An 18,685-nucleotide genomic window follows, 5' to 3' on the forward strand; every position below is an offset into this window, starting at 1 on the left:
CAGGCGGTTTTTCCGAACCGATACGACTTGGGAACCTTCAAGAAAAGAGCGGCCTTGCTTAAAGGCCGGCAACGCATCTTCAAGCCCCCTGGTGTTGCAGATGTCCATATGCGGTGGTAGTCACTTTCCATCAGGTGAGCCTCCTGCTCGTTTGCCAGCTATGACAGACGTTTGCCGGGTTCTGCTTTTAACTTATTTTATATATTTTTACTAAACTTTGGCTGGTATCAGGTGATCCTACCAAATAAACCTGTATTTCTTAAACAATTTCAGGATGATTTTATGAATTTACGTATTTTTACAGAATCTGCGGTACGGCTTTGTGCAGGCCCTAGGCCATCGAGGCCTAGTTGTAATACTTAGTGTTTTTGTGATTCGATGTGATTAAGTGTAGTTGACCCAATTGACATAACATCATAGTTGCCAGGGCTGGAGGCAAATTGGCGATATAAGGAATTATTAATATTATCACTTACCGTCAGAAGGCCTATTAGCTCGTCCACTTAAATATATCAAAAAAAAAATACTAATGTTTTTCTAGTCTACAAAATCATAAAAACAAATGGATCTCTATTAAATATGGAAGATGCATTTTCTTTAGTTGGTCACCGAAATCAAATCAAATAAATATTATTAACACAGGTTATTTTTATAAGATATCTAGGGTGACCAGACTGTACTCTAAATTACTTTGCTAACCTTAATCATTGCATGAATTGTTTCTTGTCTAGACTCAGCATATTTACAAATCCTTATGTGAAATAAATAAACGAAATAAATAAATAAACCTCCTATTGATTCATATTAAACACAAACGATTCGGAAAAGAAAATACCAGAACGAACCAGCGATAGTAACACATCGAGTTGTTATTTTTTAATTATAAACATCTTTCGACGTGTTAAGTTAAGCTATGATTAATCTCTTTCTGTCACCATTGATTTGACATTGGAAAGAAGAAGACAGAATAGATTAACTAAACACCCCCTAAGCGATATTAATAGGCAAAGCCGTGTGATAGTTTTGCTTTGTGCTTGTATCACTATAGTAAGCACGAAATATTATTATATAAAACTAGTCGTCGCCCGCGGCTCTGCTGTCGTTTCAGGGTTTGGTCACCAAGTTCTAGACATAAAAAGTAGTCTGCGTTCTTTCTTGGAGGTCGGACTTGCTTACCAAACTTCATCAAATTCGGTTCAGTGATTTTGAAAAAGAGCAACAGACAGACAGACAGAGTTACTTTCATATTTATAATATTAGTATACATGTTCATAAGACACTCATTGAAACCAAAAGGCAAATAGAGCGCACGAAACATTAAAGTTAAGCAACAAAAGCGAATACGAAATCGAAACGCCTCGATTTTAACATACCGAACGTTCTATTCGCGTTTTATTTTATAATCTGTGATAAATATATATAACATAAACTAAATGTATATAAACTCGCTAAAGAATAGCAAATTGCATTTATGAACAAACAAACAGTCACTCGATACCAACCGATCGAGATGCGAAACTTTATAAACGGGTAACAAAATACCTACTCTCCGTATCGTAGCAACGGAGACCATTCCTTTTTTCTCCTCCCGGGGAGTGGGGAGTGAGGAGGAGGGGGAGGGCCGAGAAATGGAAAACTCGGGAAAATTGTAGCATTCTTGAGGCGACGCCGCTCACACCTTCTTAGCCAGGGACTGGTAACATTTTATTTTATATGCTTACCTGAATATATGGTTTTTATTTCAACTGTTAGTATATAAAATGTCTTATAGCAGGAATATTAAAGATATTCCTGTCTTCAAGTCTTAACAATATCTCAACATACATTTTATGTAACACTAGGCATCATCGTACATCGCTTTAAATTAATCATTAAATTGTTTTACTACTATTACAAACTCTATTATTTAAATTATATTCTAATCAAAACACAATAATTTATATCGTTACACAAGTTGTATCAGAAGTACTCGCGCCTATATGAAAAAAAATAGCATAAATACAGTACAGTAACAATATTATAAGTGTAAACGATTATCAAATTACTAGTATTTTTAAACCAAATTATATAAATTAAACTAGTCTAGTAAGTAACGTGAAGTTTAAGAAAAGGTGTCGCGCCCCTGCCTCAGCGTGGAACGTAAAAAGGAGCGCTGTGTCGGACGTACTCCCTCCTCACCCCAGCGCTACGGACAGCGTCGCTGGGACGGACTCGGGATGCTGTTTAATAGTAAATATTATATCCAGTTGAATTTTATGGTCGAATTTTAAAACTTTATATAAATAAAGTTTGAGTTTGTAATGTAAATGAATTTTACTTCTGATTAAACTTGTTTTACGGCTCGGATTTTAAATCTATAAGTGCATTGAAGTTTTACAAATTCTACGTAAAGTATTTTGTCCTTGTATTTTTATATGGAGTGTTAAAAATACCAGATTTAAATTATATTCTTAATAAGTCGACGTTTTTATTTTATTTTTTAGTTTTGACTAATTGTAATATTCTTATGAGAATAACACTCAGGCTTTATACTTTAACTGTTATACGTTTTTGTGTATCTTTCGGTCGGTTAACGTATATCTATAATTAACATTTAACTATAGCTTAAGTCTGAAAGAGATAGAAAATCATGTATGTAGTACGCATGCTTATAAACTAACAGTAACGTATCAATGTCCCACTGTTAGGATAAAGGAATTAGAAGATTAATCCACCACGCTCTAATTCGTGTTGGTCGAATCCATACACGAGAGATCTTCATTTTCGCTTAACATATTTAACCATTAAATGATTATATCATCTAGGGAATATTCCAAATCATTAAGTTCCAAGTTCGATATGTAATTTCACAAAAGAATTTCCACTCCAAAACGACACTGGAAGTTTCTTCTCAAGCTTTCATATAAATATAGCTTTAATAAATTATAACAATAATTTAATGAAATATGTTTGAATACGTCCCTGTACTACGTCGCGGGTTTCACAGCGTTTTACATATTTCTTAAGTTCATTGTGAGCCGCATTGAATCAGATGTGCTTATTGTACCCAAACCACAGCCTCCTAAGATATAATACTCTTATTTAAAGTATAGTTGTAAAACAAACTACGTTATTTTTATAGCGGTTGATAAATTACATAAATGATTTTTTTTTTACATAAATCTCCTTTTTTTAAGAAAAGAGGTTTGTGCAGTTGGTATGTAAATATATATTGACTGTATAGTATTACTTTGTTTTATAATATATGTAGGCGGTCAGACTAATGGACCGCTTTATGGTAACAGACATTGGCGCTGAAGAAGCAGTAGTTTTTTGCGCCAATGCGCCAACAACCTTGGTAACCAATATGTTATGTCTTGTGAAAACTATTCTATCTAATATAAGATAAGATATACAAATATAATATGTTAATAAAACTTAATAAATTTTTAAAAAGCAAACCTTTCAAAACAATTGTAGTCACGATGATGTTGATTCATTGCTATATTAATTTAAAAAAAAAAAAACTAAATGATTTCAAGTAGACTTTAACAATATTTTCAGTAAATATATAAAAAAAATATATGAGAAAAACAATTAACTTACTTGATATTATGCATGTATTTACTTACGATAGGAACTTAGGTGAAGACGTATTAACTAGTATTAGGTATTAACTTGGTGGGGCCACGTATGATGCCCAGGGTTTTCACGAAGTTCCAGTACCAATTATTTTATATAGAATTTGCTCGAATATTTTAAAATAACCCCACGTAATTAGTAAGCATATTCATCTTATCCTAACAATAGCTTCTATCTTAGCCGTAATTTCTTAAAGCTTTTTGCATCATTTACGCTAAGCAAAACAAAACATTAACCGTCCATTCACGGGAGACCTCTCGATTTTCATGATCGACCGTTTTCTTATGTTGTTACTCGTTTCGAGGATGGGTTTGAGGTGTCACTTTAAATTGGTTACGTATTCGCTGACAGAGCACAAACAACGTGACGTCAGTTGTGATAAAACATTATTCATTTTAAGTAAAAGTAAGTGAAAAGTTTAAAGTAAATTTACTTTATATAAAATGCGACTCGAAATGTCTTATCTCAAACCTCCACTTTAAATATATTGTATCAAGATAACAATATGGATTTCGAGTTTTTTTTTTATTTATAACATATTATATAAATAATATTCATTTTTGAAACATGACAAATCGTAATATATACTTACTACTTATTACAAGAGTGTTTTTTTAATAATTATTTCGAGTGAGGCCCGATCGAACCGATAGTTATTAAAATTACATTTTTAATAATACGAAAACCTTAAAGAATAAACTTTAAACTAACACAGGCAGGTCCATAATGCCCTCGCTACACTGAAACGTATGTCGCAAAATTTATGCATTTTACTAACTTTGAATGTTATTTTATTCTGAGATAAAATACATAACATTATCAAGATAATTTTAAATATATTACACGTATAAAAATAAATGTCTTGTTTATATTACGACAACATAGCCTAACCTCTCTTTAATTTGGTCATATAATACTTAGATAAAGAAATATATTAGGACTGTAAACTTCAGTGTCAGTAAAAAAAATATATTTATTATTCATGGACAATATAGCCATAATACCCAGGACAATTTAAAAATGATTTTAAATCATACACAAAAATCCAATATATGCTATCCCTTTCAAAGCCACACATTAAAAAGAGAGCAATGTTTCGTACAATTAAATCCTAATTATAATCGTACGATTTAGTTTATTAGTACTTATGCTCGATTATTCTCAATGAAACTTGTAAATAAAACAGACACTTTATACTGCTAGATATGTTATATTTGATAACGTTAGTTATGGAAACGTTTTCATACAAATCGAGCTTGAAATTTTACACAAAGAGGTTTTAATTCGATAAATACAACGCGTGTGTTCTTTTCGTTTATTTATATAATAAAGTACAATATGTATAAAAAACTATAAAGTGAACTCAACCCTAAACTGGCGCGGCACATTGTACCGCCATGATGCGTTGCCAAATTTATGTTTTTTGCCAACTAGGCACCTTATCTCGTTTTAATGTTCTGCGCATTATTTTTGCGTCCCGGCTACGGTCTTGGCAAGATTTTCGTGTTTATAAACTTATGAAGCTTTGGTTGGCTTTTAATCCGGTTTTGTTGACTACGGATTTTCAGCTGCTCTTGATAATACCTATTTAAAAGTATCTTTGTATATAATATTTTACATATATAAATTTGCTTATTACGTTTAAATGTTGCTTTGAATAAGTCTAAAAACTCGATTTAATATATTTCGATTTTAGTTGTAGGTACTTTATTTATTACTTTTTGCTGCGGTTTCGGCCGCGTGGGAAGACAAGTGTTAGGTAGTATGCCTCATTTTGTACCACTTTCACTGTGATCATTTGCGTAGTTAAGGTGTGAAAATGTAACAAACATTTAAATAAACAAACTAATTTCTACATTTATAATTTTATTTACGACAAAAGATATATCGTAATCATTTTATTTTATTTATTTATTTTCGAACAGAAAAAGTTTCTTGTAACTATAGAAATATTTTTATCAAAACCAAAACGCACTCTTTATTTCAAAGCGCTTATCAAGACATCAAAGATTATTATTGTGAATCTAATGAAGTAGATCCGGCCTATTTAACATATAACATACACGTATCAGATAAATAGCGCGTCCTTGTAAGCGTAGGGAAGCTGAGAGGAGGAGGACTCTTAATGGTAATCACTTTTTTTTTTAAAGTAAGTATAAATATAAGAAATATATAAAGTAACTTATAGTTAAATATCCTTACGCAGTTGACGCAATAACCAAAGATCATCTGTTCAAATCCGAATAAACTTACTTTCAGCTTATAATTCTTGTGTTAAGGAAACCACCATGAAATCTGACTGAGTAACAGCGAAATCTCAAACCTTCTCTATGGTGGAGAGGTCTTTGCCCAACAGTGAGAACTGCACTGTTTTTTTTACTTGTAATTAAAAATAATAACTAAAATAAAAACCATCCTAGTTACTGAGTAAATAAAAAATACATGGCAGATAAGTCAATTGGTTTTTATAGAGTCATATTAAGATGACTACATTATTACGTAAAAAGTAAATTAATTGCGAATTGATTAATATCCTCTATGTGTATTTAATTATTACGACTGGTCATAATCTTACATTAAAATCCTTCAACTGAAAACTCAAATTATTCTATTATTCTTAACTACTATAATAAATAGTTCAGTAAACAATGATTAACAATAAAATATATCTCAAATATTTTGTTCTATTAGACATTTGAAATGTATTTTATTTCATTTGACTATGACAATATACTCGATGTAAAGTAAAATAAATTAAACATAATATTTATAATAGAACTGAAAAACCTTTAATGTACTAAGTCTAATGTACTAATAATCTAATTATAAACGTACCCTACAACGAAGCCATTTCAAATCCAAGCCGAAACGACCCTCCGCGCATTTTTTCTTGCGGTTACACAAGCGCGATCACGCACACAGCGATACATTTTTCCTCCATCGCCTCTGTATGAATAAATGCGAGCGTGCAGACACAGCACACGGTCGCGTGACGCGCTCGTGTGCGTGCTAGCCGCTGCCACCATTGGACACGGCGCTATTTCTTTATTGATCCATATTTCTTCTTCTTTAGACTGCCCCGGTTACCCCCTCCTCACCCCATGGGAGGTGTTTTTCTACAGTTTTAACGAAGGACTCGAAATTTGCAAAGGAGTTGGGGGGAAGAAAGATTATTAATGGTTTTTAAGCTGTGTAATTTTCGACGTAATGTTGCGAGTGTCGAGTTTTTGTATCTCTTTGTTTTAGGTGATACTAAATTGGTGCTGCTATGGATGTTAAATAATAAGTGTTCTTATATTACAATGATTGTATATATGAGACAAAGGTCGTGGGTTTAAGCACGACATCCTAATGATATTGTGATGTATTTTTTTTTAAAGGAAGTATGAATAAATCTGGACAAAGGACCAATCTTCTCTTGTTAATAATACATATATTTAGTTCAAGTGATATATTATTATTTCAGTTTGATTTAAAATTAAAATTATAAAATTGTTATTATTTATAATAGAAAACCCACATAATGGTCATTAAAATAAATATCATAAGTCATAACATCAAATCGATAAATAATTTGAATTTAGAACACAAAGATTTGTTTCACTTCACTATTCTCCGACAATACTAATTTATTTGACAATTTAAAAAAAAAGGTTTTATATAAAACCTCAATAAGATTTCGTATAAATTATAATGTATCATAATCATAAAAAATTCTCAAATATGATTATAAATTTAATTGATTAAATATATGATAACAAAATAAATACTCGTAATTCTAAACTAAAAGATATAAATATAGTATATAAGTAGGTGTATAAGTAGGTATATAAATTCATCGTCTATGATATACTATAATTCATTATTTTTTTTAAATACTGGCCCTTGGTTCGTAGGGTTCGGTTACGATTGCCAACAGATTATATGAGGTTATAAGCCATTGTTTTATAGTTAAGGGAGACCTAACAGTGCAATCTTTGCATTAAATTTAGTTATTTTTATATAAGTTGTAGTTTTATTTTATTACTATCACTAACATTCTGCATTATTCGTTTATGTTAGTCTGTGTACTTTATCACTAGAAGAAATAAGTTATTTATCAAAATAAGCTAATTGATTATACGTAATGATGCCAATTGTTTTTTTATAATCAAATATAATTGTTAAATTAGTATAGAAGTTATCCGTATAGCCATCGAATCATTATCATAAAGCTATCAGCTATACACGCCACGGATTTTAAATAATATTCAAAAATAGAATACAATAGACACCATATAGGTATAACAGAAACATTAAATCATGTAAATATAACAAAAAAAGCAATAACATAAGCGCTGAACGTCGCAATTCATAAAGAGAATCACGTCGTCCTCAGAGAGCACTCAAAAAATTTATTGACAATATAACCCGCCACTTATCTTTAACAAACAGCGACTGAAGCGCTGAAAAAGAGAAAAAAAAATCCAACAGCAATCTGGAAAAACAACCCTAATAATTTAGCTCATTACTAAATGCACGAGAAACATATTCTGCCTTAACCGTCCCTATAAATAAAGGCGATGGGGGTGAGGGAAAAATTTTATTATCCCTACCCACCCCTAAAGGAGAAATATGAAATAAAATGAAAATGTAATGGGGAAAAAATACTGAGTGCGCGCGGCAAGACAAAGGGATGGGAGACGCTCGCTCAATATGGAATAGGATTTTTAATCACCTTAATAAAGCAAACCAATCAAAACGAATGTATATTTAACTATGAAACTTTTTTTTTATGGTTAAATGATTGAGTTATTTTATAATTCCAAGCTATAATGTTAGCTTTATCTAAATTAATATCATAGCGACAAGGAGTAATATTAGTTTGAACGCACTAATGTCAGGATTGTAGATTGTAGTCTAATTTGAAAATCTTGAGAATTAGACGGCACATTTAGTAACAAAATTCATGGATAACATCACGCTATTTAAGAATATGAATTAACATTAAACGCAAATGAAAACTCGCGGATCATCAAAAAATATATTTATATATGGCGTAACGAGCAAATAAATCATCGTTCATTTAATTGTCATATCTCTCGCGTACATACTAAGAACTAGTTGTCGCCTGCGGCTTCGTCATTTTACGGGTGGGTCGTCAAGTATTAGAAATAAAATGTTGTCTGTGTCCTTTCTTAAAATTCAAGCTTACTTCATAGCAAATTCCATCAGATTCGGTTCAGGCATTGGATTGGTTGTGAGAGAGCAATATAGATTTAATTAAAACACATAATAACATTTTTTGATGCTAAGACTTAAGCCTAAAGTACAATTCTGACAGAACCTTTTTGCAATTATATTATGTATATTGTTTGACTAAAATTTATTCAAATATAAGTCTAAAATCAAAGAAAATAAAACATTCATCAGGTCGGAAACTACAGTTTATTGAATTAAGACAATCCCTCTCCATAACAACACAGCCGATAAAGGCGGGAACAGACAACGCGAGCCTCCGGCAACGAAGACACGATTCTATAAATTGTTCCTTATCACAAAAATATACCCTTATTTATATCCCTGTAAATCACAATGGTGGCTTTATGGTCTTAAATAAAAATAATGTTTGAATAAAACTTAGATTACACAGGCAACGTAAACAAACTTGAGAAAACATCGCTCATTTGTACTGAATGTACTTTAATATCGTATAAGAGTTCTAAATTTTTAAGCTTATGGGTTATAGTATCCAATTTAATGAAAATGAAAATTAAATATGTGATTAGTTATAATGAATGGGTTTGAATGGTTTTAATTCATTCACGAGTGAACGGATTGTACTGACATTTGGTTATGCCATGGAACAGGATGTAGGATAGATACGTATCATTTCTTTCGATAAAAGATATATTTTTGAATGACATTAATTTAACGATAGTTAAGGGAAAATCGGCCAGTTGCATAAATTATTTAAAGGTAACAAGTTATTATTTATGTATCTAAGTAGATTAGGACAATATAAAAGAACATATTAATTAAATTTCCCTTTAATTAGCCTACTTATATAATTGTATTTATAGATTAATATTACTATTGATTTTCTAACCGGTATTTAACTTTAGAATTCTATAGTCTGTTAAATTTGTTTAATGACAAATGACAATGACAAATTTGAAAATATTTGTTTAATTAATTTGAATAAAGAATAATTTAATTCGATAATATTTCACATAGTTATTTAATATCATCGCTATATTTATAAAAATATCCGTTTTTATATCAACCCTTGATGAATTGAAGCGAAAAACCCAGTCTTCAAAAGAACCGTACGCAGGTAAAAGAAGTCGAGACCCTTGCAAAAATTAACCCGAGATGGGGGCGGGGGGCGTCCCCCTTGGTGGGGGACTAAGAGCATTTTTCTCCCTTATATTAGGGAGAGGCATTGTTACCAGTTTTTGTTCTTCAGTAAGTGAATTTCGCAGATAATTTTATGTGAAGTTTTTTTTGGTCGAGCTTAGGTTATTAAGCGAGAGCTTTTATGGATTCGGTGGGCTTAATGTATTAGTTGATATTTTTAATTATAATTTATACATTTGACTTTTTATTGTAAAGCTTTTTGTTGCTTTAATATTAATAGACATTGATATACTCGTTTTGCTTGGAGAATAACCATGTATTACACTGGTTTTATATTTAATTACAGATTATCTTTATGAAATGATTTATAAGCATATTTTAATTTAATATTTGAGGTCTCATTTTCGTACTTGTGTTAAATGAGGTTAACTTGTTTGTATATTTAGTTCCATAGTGGGAAATTAGATGGGATTATAATATCTAAGGGCGGTAGTAACTATTTACCATCAGATGTCTCATTTAGGTGTTTACATTAGCAACCCGTAAATGTCCCACTGCTGGAACAAAGGCCTCCTCTCCCTTTGAGGAGAAGATTTGGAGCATATTCCACCACGCTGCTCCAATGCGGGTTGGCGGAATACACATGTGGCAGAATTTCGTTGAAATTAGACACATGCAGGTTTCCTCACGATGTTTTCCTTCATCGCCGAGCACGAGATGAATTATAAACACAAATTAAGCACATGAAATTTCAGTGGTGCCTGCCTGGGTTTGAACCCGAAATCATCGGCTAAGATGCACGCATTCTAACCACTCGGCTCTTTAGGTGTTTACTTATTTTAAATAAATAATAAACTTCTATTGGTACATTTGCATTGTAATAATAATAGACAATTCTGTCACAGGACTAACAACCATTTAAATTGTAATGACCTATGGTTCTTATTACATTTCTACACATAAAAAGAAAAATGTAAGTGAAAATTTATTTTAGATCTGGTGATAATTATCAATTGAATCTATCGAACTGCATAGATATATTTAATAATCTGAATGATAAACCGACATTGCCAGCGTGTACTCAGCTACATGCCAATGGGTTTTACCGAGGTGTTTACGGAGCAGCGAGAGTGTGCTACTTCCAAACTCCAAGCAGTTCAACTTCTTGCTGGTCGAAGATACATCATTATATTGTCTAATAGTATCTATTAGATAGGAATATTTTTAAGACCAGGTTACATAAAAAGTAAGTTTTTGGTATGACTATATGCAAAATGGTTTGTGCACTAAATTTATTTATACATAAGTATATAACATTTGTGTATAATCCTGATAAATTATATACCCAATTTGTATATTATCCGGTCTGTTACAGACATAAAGGTCAATGATCTTAGATGCTAAATTCTCAGCCTAGTATCAGGACAGAAAAATTGCATTCAAATGTGAGCCCAGAACTTTCTGTCTTTGTACGACTTTATAAGGCTAATAAAGTATTCTACATGTACTTTGAGTTTAAAATATGTTAAGTTTTCATGTTGCTGTTGATTTTTATTTCAGACTATATTCAATTCGTTCCGTGCAGAGCAAATTTGAACGTTGAACTTAAAATTGTTAAGTTCTATTTAAATACTAATTATGCACGTAAGTTTACTCGTGCGATTTATAAATGGACGGATTTGCTGCGTTTATATTTCGTTTCGTATATGAACTTTATGACCTTTTTTTTAAATATATACAGTCGCGCGCGTTCAAAATTTGTATAATTGCCCATTGAAAGTATCCACTCGTTGGTCTGTATGTTTGTTACGTATTCCTAGAGTTCAAGTGGATATTACAAGCATTTAAGATATTATTTTAAAGATAAGAATATAAGAAAGCTTTAAAGAAATTTATATTGTATTATTTTCAGTTAATATAGATATATAAATCGTCTGTTCGCGTGTTTAACAGAACTCCTAAACGGTTGGACCGATTTTGATGATATTTTTCAGCGGGTTTGAGTGGGTTTCTAGATTGTTTACATTGGTACCGATAGGTGGAATGACCCATACGGAGTCGGGACTAATAGTCGAAGCTATAAGTACAATTATATTTATCTAACGTGGTAATGAAACCGTAAGATTCGCTCACCATAATTAAATTATAAATAAATATTAAATACTGGACAACATCACATACATTACTCTGATCCCAATGTAAGTAGCTAAAGCAATTGTGTTATGGAAAATCAGAAGTAACGACGGTACCACAAACACACAGACCCAAGACAACTAATGAACTTTTTCTACATCGACTCGGCTGGGAATCGAACCCGGGACCTCGGAATGGCGTACCCATGAAAACCGTGGTACACACAACTCGACCTTGGAGGTCGTCAAAAATTATAGAGCATCATAATGTGTCATCAAATTTTTAAGATATTTATGTGACAACAATGAAATCTATAAGAACTGTATAAATAAGGAAATGCCCAAAATTTTATATAATATTCATAAGCGTATATAAATAAGGCAGGGAGAGCAAAAAACCTCCCCCCTCCAAGTATCCCTCATAAGTGGGAGAGGATACGCGTCAGGAACTCAGCGGGATTATGATATTTATTTTTATAAGTAGACTACATTTTTATTTTCTCCTCAATCAATAATATTTACAGTATTTTTTTTCGATTAGTTAGTTTAGTGGAGCAATTAGATACTTAAGTTCCGTCTAGAATGTTTTTATTTAATTTAATTTAGATTTTAAGCCGCGAATGAGCCACGGATCATGAAATCTACGATACTGCGTCCCTTGTGCCAGTACACTAGCTCACTAACCCTTAAAACCAGAACACAAAGATGTATATTAAAATAAAAAGTGTAGATATTTGGCGATACAATAATTACTTTACAAAAGTATATAAAATATTCCTTTTAATTCCTACCGTTGACATAAATAGATTTCCTGGAAGAAATATCTGTTACATAATAAGATTTAAGAGTTTTTTTTATTTTATATAAGCAGTAGGCGGACGGTATCTGTTGGTGCTGTGCGGATAAATATCTGATGAGTGGGTAGTACTTAGTCAGACGGGTTATCATGAAGGCCTACCACCAAGTGGTGGTCGTCTCTAAATTATGTAATACGTATTTTATTACGCATATTTTTCTTCACATTTGATAGCCATGATCACAAATTTGAGTATATATATATATATTTATATTTATTGTATATATATTTAGTGTCTTGTGTTAACAAAATATATACAAATAATTACTTGGCGGTAGAGCTTTGTGCAATCCCGTAATCCCGTTTGTGCAAATCTGGGTAGGTACCACTCACTCATCAGACATTCTACCGCCAAACAGTAATACTCAGTATTGTTGTGTTCCGGTTTGAAGGGTGAGTGAGCCAGTGTCACTACAGGCACAAGGGACATAACATCTTAGTTCCCAAGGTTGGTGGCGCATTGGTGATGTAAGGAATGGTTAATAATTCTTACAGTGCCATTGTCTATGGGTGGTGGTGACCACTTACCATCAGGTGGCACATTTGCTCTTCCACCTACTGATACCATTAAAAAAATAATACAAATAATTATGAATGATAAATAATCTTGAACTATAACGATTGATATCTTGATATGTCAAATTAAAATAATATTATTACCAAGCTTACCTGAAGATTGATCTATTATTGGTATTTAGAACAATAATTTGTTTATTATATATGTATATAGTATGAACTACTTAGTACTCTATCTTCACTAAGCACGTATTTGAATGTAGAACCTTCTAGATAACAAAACCAATGGCTCCGAGCAAGTGAGATCTTCCATCAGGCTTTTGACTCTTAATATAAAAACATTATATTATAAACCGAATCGTCGGCCAATATCTAACTGAACTCACCCCCTCAACCCCACTCGAAAAGGATCACATACAAGGGATGCCATTAATTATTTTTTTTCATTAAAGTTTTTAATATTAATGCGAAAGTATCATCTCGGGGCGCGTCTAATTATTTTCCGTCCATTCCATTTTACGGACGGACGGACTTGTGCTTTTTTATATATAAAAAAACTCAGGTGTATTAAAATTAAACTGAGTTTTATACGGGTTCATTTCGAAAGTATTAGTGCCGTGTCGTTGGTTCAGAAGATGGACTTACTCGGTCGCTTTTTGTAATGCGAATTGTTACTATATGTATATTTATATTTGAATTTAATAGACTGTTGTCTCCTTATCACATCATTATAAAATTATCGAACCTTGTCAAAATAAAATCAATTTATATCAAGTATTAAACCTTTAGTCGTCACGTCACTACGAGGTCGAACACGCCTGTCTATAGAATTGAATACACGTGTTTTTATTTAATAGATATCTTGCTTTGATTGGATTAGTATGAAGCAAGCTTGAACTTCAATGAAGTACATAGGTTATTTTTATGTCTAACTCTAGACAACCAACCCCATATAACGCAAATGAAGCCACCGCGACATATAGTATATTATAAGAGTGTCACGTGGAAATAATTCGACTCAAGAAGTTCTACCGGTACAAAGAGTTCCACTTCCAATAACTAGTATGGGGCAAGCTCAAGCTATTTATAACATACATACCTATATGCAATATGTTATGATATTATGAAACTTTTACATGTGTATGTCGTGTAAGTGTTATATCGTAATTCAAATAATATAAAATGTATATGTTTCAAAGATATATCTTAAAGAATACTGTTGTAAGCTAAATTATTGATATAGAACTAAAAATATTTATAATACGGCAATATTATATTATGACTAGTATAAATGATATAAATTTATTATAATAATGGTCGAAGATTTTTGAGATTAGGCTGCCATCTCTTAGCGAGTAGATGAACTAAAGTTTTTTTTTTTGTTGCAATTTTTGATAATTATTTTTATGTTAATAACTGATTGATCATCATTATGTTATTTTTCTTTTAAGAATAATATAGATACATATTATAAAAAAATCATATACTAATTTAAAAAAAATCTTGCCCTGCCATCTGTTGTCCAATAGCAGAACTGTATTTTCCTTTTAATAAAATAACAGGCACTTAACACCAAAGTACAACATTATAAATACAAGGTATACTTATGTTATGAATGTTACAACTTTTGTTATGAATAGTACAATATAAAGTTAACATAAAATATATATAAGGTCATGGGTTTTTCAAGCATTAAACATTTTGATTCATCTAAAAAAATAGAGTTTAATTTTGTTAATAACAAATAAATTTTACAATACAAATGGCTGACTAATACAAACCTAAAAAAATAGAGAATCGACAATTGCAATGTTCATGCTTTATTTCTTTCTTTAAAGAGAACTGGAATTGTCCTTTCCACTCTAAATGAACTAAAATACTAATTAATAAAAAAAACGTTTATCACTAAGTCTTAAGTAAATATTTAAATTATAATTTAAATTAATTAACACTTCTTATGTCATTAAAAAAAACATGATATGGTTTTTTACTGAGACGGCCTCCTTCGACTCAACTGCCAACACTCGAATGTCATCACAAAGCTTACATATATAGTAGAAAATATAATTTTATTAACTTGATATAACTTGATATAACTCAATTAAGAATACCGAAGAAAAACATCGTAATCCAATAAAAATTAAAAAATAACCAGTTACTTCCATTACTTTCAATTCGTTTATCTCAAACATAAAACAATATTGACGAGTAAACAGAATCTGGGACCAAACGCGGCTGACGTACGGGCAAGTTTTTAAAGGGTTTTCAATATCAATGTCGTTTTCATTTCCCTCTGTGGGCCCTTTCCACTTTCAGAGTTCTGCTTGCTGAATTTATTTTCTTAAACCTGAAAAATATAAATCTAGTACGAAATTTATTTCAAAGATAATTAAATTATTATGATTTTTTATTTTTCTTTGTTTTCACACCTGTTTGAATTATATTAAATACAACAAAACAAAACTGAAGATTTATTTATTAAATAAATACCTAAGTCCAAAGATTTATTATTAATATTATATAAGTCTAATGAAATGTTTCCTCATTAGAATGATTTTCAATGTGAAATAAACCGTTCCAATTAGAAGACAAAAATTTAAAATGTACAGAATTCCTTTTTTAAATTGAAATTCGCAGCTGTCAACATTTTTTTCCCGACCTTTTACAATTACGCGCCGCGCGACTGAACATCACTGGATGACGCATTTTTAGCCGTTTTTTTTTTCATTTATCCGCTTTTCAATTTATCTCTTTTTCCACAGACAAGCGGATTTTTCGCTTATTTGCTCGCTTCATTGGCTTGTAAGTGAGATGGGTTGGAGATTGTTTTTATATTTTGTTTTCAGCGTTTGAATATCGAATGTGGGTCAAATGTTTTGATAACCTTTTATGTTGCGATCTTAGCGGCACTTCTATAAACTAATCTTGCAGTTTTAATGTCATCTATTAACGAAAAGATGAAACTATTGTTATTGATTTCATTATTTATTAACTATTACTGTAAAATTAATTTATAGACTTATAACATTCATTATAAATTATGGACTTATTTTCGGGATAAAACATTTTATGTAAATTAATAAAGTTAGAATACCTTATTAATATTTTATTGAATCGGAAAATTTGCGACGCAACTCCCACCTACAGCGCCATCTCTTGTTAAGTAGCTTATCAATTAAAACTTTAAATCCAATAAGAAAATATACTTATACTATGTTTTCAGTATTAGTCTTATTCGATTAATAGCTCATTATCTTATTTTCTTAATTATACTACATAAATAATGTAACGTAGATTATTGTTTGCGTAATATTTATTATTTTTCGTCTAATGTACAACACACTGGCCTCGAAACCACTAATCTCAAAACAACACAAATTGCTAGAGATTTGCTTATATCTTTATTACAAAGAGTAACAGTTACATTTTTAATAAAGTAAACATTTATTTTTAATTACTCAACCGATTTAATTTATTTTTATTCAGGTACCGTCAAATTGATAAATTGAAGAAATCGTAAATACCAAGTAATATGTAAATTAATTTCTTGGTAGTAGGACTTTGGGTAAGTACTTAATATCCTCATGATATCGTACCGCCAAACAGTACTACTCAGTATTGTTGTGTTCCGGTATGAGGGTGAGAGAGCCAGTGTAACTATACTCACAATGGACTTAACATATTAGTCAGCAAGGTTGGCGGCATTGGCTATGTAACGAAAGGTTAATATTTATTTAAAGCGTCATTGTTTATATCGTCTGGTGGTGACCACTTACCATCAAGCCCATTTGGATATTTGTCCAAAAAAGACGTATCTATGTATTTATTAAGCTATATTTTTAATGGAGGCATTCTTGTACTCTGAGTATGGTACATCATTTTTTTCGTGTAAATTCATGATCATAAAATCTATGTCATTTTTATATCGCTTAAAAACTTTATATTTTAAAAATAGCTTTTCGTATCGGTAAACTTGTCTCGGCTTGTAAGATTCGTTCTAAAAAATATACATATTCTTTGAATAAAGCTATAAAGCAAAACTATAAAAGTAAATATAATTCCAGATCATTGGGAGAGTTTCCGAGATAGACGTAATTGTGTACAAAATCAAAATATTCTTTATTAATTGTAAAGCAATCACCAGTTCAGAAAGAAGGTTCTACTGAGTACTCATATATTCAGTAATATTATCTACTCTCATTTGGTACCTGATGGTGAATGGTCACGCCCGCCCATATACATTGGCACTGTCAGAAATATTATCCATTCATTATATCACTAACCAACCACCAAAAACTAAGACATTATGACGTCATATCCCATGTTCCTGTAGTTCCACGAAATCACACCAAGCCGGAACTCAGAGTCTTCATGTGCACAACATGTGTTATTATTTATCCTGTGCTCGGCGGTGAAAGCATCGTGAGGTAACCTGTAAACTTCCGATGAAATTCTGCCGCAAACTTTGACCATTGGAGCACTGAGGTGAATATGTTCCAAATTTTCTACTCCAGAAGAGATCTTTGGCTAACCTTTTACTCAGTGATAATTTACGCTTAAAAAAAACACGCAGTTCAAACATATTCCATTTTTAAAACGAAACCGTTGTTTTAAATGAACACGAACAATTCCCAGTGATCATTAAGGTAACGTAAAAACTCCCCCACGTTCCTGTAGTCTTCATTAGGGGTGTTAGGAAAATCGTTTTTTTAAGTGGCGCCTCTCTGATTTATTGTAAGAACAAACGTACTGGATTAGTTAGTATGGAAACGGACTTTCTATACTGAATACATTTTTGTAATATTATGTGATGAAATTAACTCATTTATTTATTTGAGAAAGTCACGTCTACAGTACATAAACTCTTGATAATTCAAATTATTTAAGTAAACTAAATTTGATAGATAAAAAAATGTCGATATGGACAACACTACTATGTAGCTGCTTGAAAAAAATAAAAGCGCTGTTAAAGCGCTGTTTTTTCTTTTTACGTTTTCAATGTCTTTTTTTAGGGATTAACAGTAAAAATGTTAATGGAATAACACAACTGTCACTGTTAATTAATGGCAGTATATTTATGTGTTATGTGCAATTTATGGACATTTCGTTGCCACATGCTCCGATGACTTATATTCCTCGTCTTAATCTATGTCAATTTGTAAGATAAGAAAAGCTTTAGACTGTATTTATAGTTAAATATATATAAATAACTACAAATAGT

The sequence above is a fragment of the Vanessa atalanta genome, chromosome 25 (genome assembly GCF_905147765.1).
Source record: "Vanessa atalanta chromosome 25, ilVanAtal1.2, whole genome shotgun sequence".
Classification (NCBI taxonomy): Eukaryota; Metazoa; Arthropoda; class Insecta; order Lepidoptera; family Nymphalidae; genus Vanessa; species Vanessa atalanta.